We start from the raw sequence: 8312 nt of genomic DNA, 5'->3' as shown, positions 1-8312 counted from the left end.
TGTTCCACTACTATTAAACGTCCTCTCATGCAGATTTTTTTTTTTTTATATATTCTTTGAGAGGAATGGGTTTGGATGAAAGGACCAAAACGGGAATGAAGGAAAAAAAAGTGTTGGTAAACCGACAGCAATTGTTGGCAGCTATTATAACATAGAGCTATGTCGGTGTATATACATTTCAATACGTATATTTTTTAATTTTTCAATTGTTTGCTGTGATAAACAGGGTTGTTCTAAGGGTTGACTGGCCTTTAATCAGGTGTTCGAAAACATTGTTTTACCAGATTATGGCAAAATTTGTAAATTAAGTTGTAGGTATAAGAAACTATTCTAATTTTTAAAACTTTGACTTTGACAAAGACTCATGTTTTTATTTTGGTGGAGGATCAAAAGGCCAAAGGTCCAGAATGGACTATTGGCTGAAGCCTCCCCCGAAATGATTTTTACTATACAAATTTTAATAATGTTGTACGTATTTTTTTTTTTTCGTAAAAAGGGCTAAAAATTAAATTTATAATCAGTTTCGTCTATAATTTTCTTTAAATATGTGTGTTTTTATGTTACGACTGGGCTTAGTTGGACAAAAAAAATCGCAGTTGGGGCTAAGCAGTTTAATGCAAGAACACCTTAGCCCCTCGATTTAGCTAAGCCCGAAAGGCTAAGGTGTTGTTGCATTTAACATGGAAATTGCTTAGCCCAGATAGCGTTTTTTTGTCCAGTTTAGCCCGGTCGCGGTCGTAATAAAAAAAAAAACACTTTATGTCAATTGATGTCAGCTGGAGCTTTTTGAAAGGGGCTTTTAGGATAGAAAAATCTCAAAGCAGTAGAAATAAGGAATAAACTAAACTAACATTATTTTATGAAAATACTTACATATAACCACTTATCTACTTTTTAAAAATAAAAATTTAACTAAGAAACGTTCAATCTGGCAGACGGCAACCAAGCCATGTCATTACTTTTTTATATATACCACACAGAGAAAAATAGACCACATAAAATAGAACAAAAACAATAAGATTTCTCTATGGTTTTCATCCAAGAAGGAAACCTTATTAAAACAATCGGGTTTTCCTTATTGTTTTAAAATCTGCAAAAAAATAAAAAAAACGATGACCAGGCTGGGAATCGAACTGGAGACTTCAAATCATTAGTCGCCCACCTTACCACCTGAACCAACCTGCCATGAAAATATTGATCGCGATTTTCGTTCTAGTACTAAGTTGCAAAAAAAAATCAACTTTTCAGTCAAATTTTAATAAGATTTTCTCTTTAAAAATAATAAGAAATCTCCTTAAAAAAACCTTATTAATCCTTGATTTTAATAAGATTTCCTTATGAAATGTATGGACGGTAAAACAATATGACAATCTGTTAGTTTTTAGCGGGTCATATTTTTTTTCTGTGCAAAATTGTTAAACCAAATTATAATAGAAATAAAATAAATAATAATAATGCATAATATGAAAAAGAAATAAGAAAATCAGGAAAACTCGTATCATTTGGCAGACCATAGCTTTATTTAGCAGACCATAGCTGAATTTATTTTTACATTTTTATTTAAGAAACTATTGTGTTCGTATTTGTTTTCAAATTAATAAGCCCATGGATTTAAAGCTCTTGAAATGGACTTTTACGTATTTTATTTACTATACATACATAGGTATTTTAGAAAAATTAATGCAAATTTTTTTTTTTAATGCTAGTTTTTGGTTTTATAAATTTTGTTTAATCATTATATCAAGACTGTTTTTTAATTCCTATACGAAAAAATGGTTCTCTAAAAATTATATAGGTACCTACTACTAACATATGTCTAAAGAAAAATTTCCAAAAATTTTAAAGAGTGTCGAAACAGAGCAAGAAATTTGGTTCACTTAGGTTAGGTTATAGTGGTTGTCGCGCGAAGTACCCAACACACTTAGGCCCTTATGGTTCCATTGTGATAACACAAAAATATTGCAAAATGCATATGATGGACTAAGGACCCAGAACCATTATGTGGATCTTTTGATATCAGAAAATAATTCCCATCCTGGGTGGGTCTTTGATTTGGATGTATAAGATATGAAATTCTTACTGAGCCAAGTGAGCTAATTCAAAAATAAAATGCACTAACAATTTATTATGGTTTGTTTAAGTAAGGATGATACCTAGGCAAAACTGTTGCCGCATGAGGCATGATAGATCTTGTTAGCTTTTACCAAATCGGCTGGTTTATGAATGTTTTTTGTGGATACGTCTCACCACAACATGCAATTAAAGTATCCATTTTCAAGTACATTTTACGGTAAGAAGGCACCATTTACACGGTTTTGAACTAAACTTTTTCGAATCGTGGAAGGAAATTCAATCATAAGGTATCGTTTTTTTTCTACGTATCATCCTTATTTATGAAAGTGCATTTTTAGTGCACTTTATTTTGGAGTAACTTCAATTGGCTCAGCAAGAATTTAACATCTTATACATCCAAATCAAAGACCCCTCCAAGATGGAAATTATTTTATGATATCAACAGATCCACATACCTACTTAATGGCTGTGTTTTTTTGGCATTGCTATCCGTATCCGCAGTTGGCGTTTACATGCATCACAAAAACAATATGCAGCTGCCGATAAGAATAGAAGTTAAACCAAGATGCAGATAGAATTTTGCCGAACTGTATAGGTCTACGTTTTCCTTTCTCTTAGTGCCTGCATATATGTATATTTTTGTTCAGGGGGTTCATTCCGTAATTTTGAAAACGATAATCGAATCGATGATAATCGTTTTACAGTTTGAGAATCTTTAAAGCTATTTTAAATCAATTCTGATTCAATATTTCCTAAATAGTTTATATAGATAAAAGTTTTCGTATCCTTAGAAGTCGTATTAGTCTAGGTGATTTAGTAGTTGCCTCTTGCTCGGGTGTCACAGGTTCGATTCCGGAAATTGAAATTGAAATTGTTTTTTTTTTTTTTTTATTTTCTCAATAATCGTCAATAAATAAACGATAGCTAAAAAGGTCTCGTTTTTGGAGAATTTATTCGTTTTGGGATGCAATATTTGATTTTTTTAAAGTGTTAATTAATTTATTCCAATCACCGATTAATTTGCAAACTCCACAAACAAAAAAAAAATATTAATGATTCATTTCAACAAATAACCATAATGTTAGAGTAAATTATTTTAATATGGTGTATCGAAAAACTATTCGTTTTTTAATACAAGATATAGGCGGAATGTATGTTGAACGTCGCCCGTTGTTTAAATTAATAGTTTCTAATACTAAAACGAACGTTTCTTTGGATAGGCGAAAGTTTTGAAAAAATCTGTGAGAATTATTATCAAAATGGTCATGTACATATACACTAACATATGCGTTGGAATTGGATTATAATTTTTGAAATTTTTTATTGTCCAAAATTAGTGCGTTTAAACGTCGAAAAATTTTGCTATAGCTGGATCAATATGAATTTTTACCCAAAAGTCAAAACTTACATACATTGAATATAATTTTAGAAAATGCGTAGTATTTTGTTACACATATTAAAATAATTTACTCTAATATTATGGTTATTGAATAACAAAATAACATTTCTACAAATTTTGTAGAAATTAATCATTAATATTTTTTTTTGTTAGTGGAGTTTGCAAATTAATCGGTGATTGGAATAAATTACTTAACACTTTAAAAAAATCAAATATTGCATCCCAAAACGAATAAATTCTCCAAAAACGAGACCTATTTAGCCATCGTTTATTTATTGACGATTATTGAGAAAATAAAAAAAAAACAATTTCAGTTTCTGGAATCGAACCTCGGAAACCCGAGTAACAGGCAACTACTAAATCATCTAGACTAACACGACTTATATGAGGATACGAAAACTTTTATTTATATTATCTATTTAGAAAATATTGAATCAGAATTAACTTAAAATAGCTTTAAAGATTCTCAAACTGTAAAACGATTATCATCGATTCGATTATCGTTTTCAAAATTACGGAATGACCCCCCCCCCCCCAGTATTAATATGTGGGAAATTCTACTGGGAATAGCTTTGCCAAAAAAAAACACGCCTAATGGGTGTGGGTCATTAGTCCATCATGTGCAATTTGCATAAAAACAAGCAAAGCGGCATTTAAAAAATAATCTTAGGTTATGGCACATTAAAAACTAGAACTAAAACCAAGACAATTTAACTCCCCTGAAAATAGTTTTGCGTGAAAAAACACTATACATAATTCGAAATTATCGTCATATAGCATGGTTTTTTGAGAAAAAATTTATATTGGTTTTTATTACATTTAGCATGTAGTATCCATCCAGTCTTTATCTTATAAAAAAATTGTTCACCACATTTTTTTGTTAAGTTCCATTCCATTTGTATTGCACCATTCAAATATTCTGTCAATGTCGTGTTGTAGAAATAAATAGCCATTTGAGGATTTTACAATACGAAATATCCTTAGAAATATCATTGAGAAAAAGGATAAATAAAAGTGGTCCAATATGGCTACCCTGTGGAACTCCGGATAAGACATCAATTTGCTTAGATATACTTTTCTTAAAGATGACAAACTGTGTTCATGCTTTTAAATAAGATTGTATCCAATCAAGAAACCATTCAGGAAAACCGTATTTTGCCAATTTAATAAATAGTATGGACTTACATCAATCCACTTTAGTGGGTCAAAAGTTCAAACAAAATTCCTTTGGACTTTTGGCCCATAAAAACGACTATGAATATGCCCCAATGTCTTTTCTTTCTTTCATCTTTGTATTTTCTTTCTTTTTTGTATTCATAATTCGTTGGACAATGGGAACCTTCAAAAATTGAAGCATCTTTCTGTTTTGAAAACTTTATAAAGTAATTACGTAAAATTCGAGGGAATTTTTGAAAGTTACTTTATTAAGTTTTCAAAATTTTCATTTTTTAAAAACTTAGCTGCAGATAAAATTTGCACTGCAGATTTATGGTTCTCAAAAGTCTGGGAATGGCTGCAAAATGCAGGTAAATCTGCGCTATTGGAAACTCTGCTTCAGAGAATAAATTTATTGTGTATTTTGTTTTCAAAAACTAATCAAGAACTGAAAATAAAGAAAAAAAATTATAGTACAGGAAAGTTAGTAAAAAAACAGGCATTTTGTGGAACGAAATACAGGACGGCTGAATTTTTCAAATCTGAAAGAGGGGTATTAGAAAAGCTTAAGTCCTGGTTTTCGGGACGCTATCCCCCTGGCGAAATCCGCCATTATGAAAAACGCGAATTGCTCTATATCTCAAAAACTATGGGTCTTATACAAATGATTATATGATCAAAGTTATTGGAAATTTAATTATCTTTTTCTTTGTAGTACATTATTTTTCTGAGCGGGCAATAGTTTTGAGGTTATGTTGATTTAATTTATTTTTTTTCGGTTTTTTTAAGATTTTATCATTCCCGGTATTAGTTACATAATTTTTTAAACTGTAAAATTTATGGACCATCAAGTTTTGAATAATTTGGTATATTTTTGAAAGTCATTCGATGTATAAGTTGAAAGTTATTGATCTGAAAACTGTAATCTAAGTGCAGGAAAGTTAGTAAAAAAAACAGGCATTTTGTTGAACGATATACACGACGGCTGATTTTTTTCAAATCTGAAAGAAGGGTATTAAAAAAACTTAAGCCCTGGTTTTCTGGACGCCAACCACCTGGCGAAATCCGCCATTTTGAAAAACGTGAATTGGTCCATATCTACTACACTATTGGCTTGAACGAATAAGTTACTTAACCAAAGTTGTAGGTAATATAAATATAATTCCTTGTGCCTTCTTTATTTTTCAGCGAGGACAACACATTTGAGGTTATGTTGTTTTATTTTTTTATTTATTCGTTTTTTTTTTTTTTAATTTTTCTCAGTCTCTATGATAGAATAAAAGTAGGATGTTTGACTTAAAACAAAATATGTGTACCACAATATTGTAAGTCTTACCATTACCCACCTAAATAAATCCCTCTTATATCATATTTTTCTTGTTTTTACAGAACGTACACGATTTAGCCTTTTTTCATACCTTATGCAAAAACATATTAGTGGGTATATTTTTTGAAAATAATGAGAGAGATTGCTCTTAAAGTTTCGTATCTTTGGTTTTAAAAGTCATATAATCTTCAAAAGTATACCAAATTAATGGAAATTTGATGTTCTACAACTTTAATGGTGCTTATGTTTCTATCATAGAGACTGAGAAAAATTAAATATAAAAACCGAAAAAATAAAACAACATAACCTCAAAAGCGTTGTCCTCGCTGAAAAACAGTGCATGCACAAGAAAAGATATTTATATTACCTACAACTTTGGTTAAGTAACTTATTCGGTCAAGCCAATAGTGTAGTAGATATGGACCAATTCACGTTTTTCAAAATGGTGGATTTCGCCAGGTGGTTGGCGTCCCGAAAACCAGGGCTTAAGTTTTTTTAATACCCTTCTTTCAGATTTGAAAAAATCAGCAGTCCTGTATTTCGTTCCACAAAATGCCTGTTTTTTTTACTAACTTTCCTGCACTTAGATTATAGTTTTGATATCAATAACTTTCGACTTATACATTGCACGACTTTCGAAAATATACCAAATTACTGGAAATTTGATGGTCTATAACTTTTACTGTTTAAAAAATTATGTAACTGATACCAGGAATGATAAAATCTTAAAAAAACCGAAAAAAAATAAATTAAATCAACATAACCTCAAAACTATTGCCCTCTCAGAAAAATAATGTACTACAAGGAAAAAGATAATTAAATTTACAATAACTTTGGTCAGACAACCATTTTTATTGGACCCATAGTTTTGGAGATATAGATCGATTCGCGTTTTCCAAAATGGCGGATTTCGCCAGGGGGGTGGCGTCCCGAAAACCAGGACTTAAGCTTTTCTAATACCCCTCTTTCAGATTTAAAAAATTCAGCCGTCCTGTATTTCGTTCCACGAAAAAGTCTATCTTTCCTGTACTATTAAGAAAGTAGTAAATCTTTATGAGTGTGTATTAGGAAAATTTATATTTTTTTTGCATATTTCATTTTATTGACAATAATGAAAAAAATTGTTAGTGAATGGCAGCACAAAAATAAAATTCACAGGACAACGCGTGTTGGAAGTTTGTAAATTGTTAATATTTATAAATTTTTTTAACATCATTAATTCTTTTGTTTTGCAGAAAAAAATATTTATCTACGTTAAAGAATTATCCAAATTCACACAGCCAAAGATAACTTTTTTATTCACGATAAAGTGAAGCGGTTTTGCGAAAAACACCGAAAACTTAAACTTTAATAATCTAAAACTAATAAATGGATATTATTTATTTCATTTCTTTATTTAATGTTCAACTTTAATTAATATTTAACTTTGTGCAATAAACTTTATTGCAATTGCAAATTCATGGTTAGGGCTTCAGGTGGATGATATCATCTGGCCCACCCTAGATAAAATCTCTAGCTACGCCCATGCAAACAGCAACAGGGTGCACAGAAGTAATGCACTTTGGAAAGTCATCTTAAAAACAATAAAGATAATTTACCACCTGACTAAAGTGACAGGTTTCACATAAAAACCTACAACATTCACTATTTCTCCTCTTATTATAATAACATTTTCAACAAAATAATAAATACCTCTAACCTTCAGATTTCACTTTGGAGTGGTTCCCCCTGTCGCCGAAATTATATTGGCACAACATGTATTGCATCCGCATACAAAACCGATCATTGCGGGTGCGGAGGCAGGTGCAGATGTCCAAATCTATGCCAAAGCTCGGCATTTGCGGATGCAACATCCCTTGTTCAAAAAAACCTAAATATATTAGTTATTCTTATTACCATTATCTCGATTTTTTTTGACACGAAACCAATACTTGCCCTATAAAGCACGTAAATGTGTGTTTTTTGTTTTCCTCATGAATGTTAAATTAAATCCCACAATCACACTACCGGTCAATAGAATACAAAAACTTAAGAAGAAATTATTTTTCTGATGCTCCTTCAAAGATTGCTTTTATCCTGAGCTGCTATTTAAACAAAATTAAATTAATTAATTTTTCGATTTTTGTCTATGCCAAATTAAACAAAATGTACCAGTAAGCCATTGTTTTCAACTTTAGTATAATCATAATGATTAAGGTTCGCAATTAAACTTATTTCGTCTTATTTAATTCCCAACTTTACTTTCAGTTCAAATAACACGCACTTAATACTCCATTTAAAGTTCTTTATTCACTTCTAACAAAAGGTATGCAACACTTAACTTTACCACGAGCTGTATCCTGTATTCTTTAACTTTTA

This window comes from Episyrphus balteatus, chromosome 4 (genome assembly GCF_945859705.1).
Source record: "Episyrphus balteatus chromosome 4, idEpiBalt1.1, whole genome shotgun sequence".
In the NCBI taxonomy this organism is placed as follows: domain Eukaryota; kingdom Metazoa; phylum Arthropoda; class Insecta; order Diptera; family Syrphidae; genus Episyrphus; species Episyrphus balteatus.
The sequence above is the reverse complement of the archived record's forward strand: the minus strand, read 5'-3'. Positions refer to the sequence as shown.